The sequence below is a fragment of the Chrysochloris asiatica genome, unplaced genomic scaffold (genome assembly GCF_000296735.1).
Source record: "Chrysochloris asiatica unplaced genomic scaffold, ChrAsi1.0 scaffold00489, whole genome shotgun sequence".
Lineage (NCBI taxonomy): Eukaryota > Metazoa > Chordata > Mammalia > Afrosoricida > Chrysochloridae > Chrysochloris > Chrysochloris asiatica.
In genome coordinates this window covers 322,673-323,697 of record NW_006409007.1, presented here as the reverse complement: position 1 = coordinate 323,697, position 1,025 = coordinate 322,673, and positions in this window count along the sequence as shown.

The window sequence follows — 1,025 nt, the reverse complement described above, 5'->3', positions numbered from 1 at the left end:
GCCATCAAGCCCCGCTTCCTAGTGTTTAATTTTTATTTATTGTTTTGTGTTCTGACACTCTCTATCTGACTTGCCATGACTCCTATCCTCTACTGATGTATATAGTGATCTCTTATATTGGCTACACACTTATCTTGACTTCAAAGTCCTCTAAGACTTTATTACCTGATTCTAAATGCTCAGGTAGTGCTTATCCTATAATGCCACATAGGACTATCAAATCATTTTTCTTTCTCTGTGTGTAAGCCTTTCCTTGACTTGTTATTATAGTGGACTCACATTTTTGTCCTTTTTTAATTGACTTATTTCACTAGGTTTAATGTCGTCCAGGTTCATTCATGTTAGCGTAGTGGTTATGAGTCGAAACTACCAGCAGTTCTGCGGGAGAAAGATGAGGCTTTCTACTCCGGTAAGGATTTACAGTCTCAGAAACCCTGTGCAGGGTCACTATGAGTTGGAATCGACTCAACGGTACTAAACAACAACAACAATGTCGTGCAGGTTCATCCATGTTACAATGTATCTCGAGAATTCTTCCCTATTCTTTTTTTTTCTTCCAATCCATGCTTTATTAACAGAAAGCCAACAGTCTGAAGAATGGGAGAATAATTTCTCAAGATCGTCCTGTCCATTATGAAGAGCCGGCACATCATATAGGGTAAATTACTGGTGGCGTAGTGGTTACAAATCGGGCTGCTAACCTCACAGTCAGGAGTTCTGTGGGTGAAAGATGAAGCTTTCTGCTCCTGTAAAGATTTACAGCCTCGGAAACCTTGTACAGGGTCACTATGAGTCGGAACCGACTCCACGACACACAACAACAAACATTTGGATGTACACTTAATCTATCTTGATATTAAGATAACGTTCTCTGGGGAAAGGTAAGAAAAAGCAATAAACTTCCTCAAACCTTTTACCTTTACATCTCAATGTAAAGAAAACAAAAATCCTCACCGCTGGATCAATACACACATTCTTATCAATCGAGAAAAGATTGAAGTTGTCAAGGACTTCATTCTTCTTGG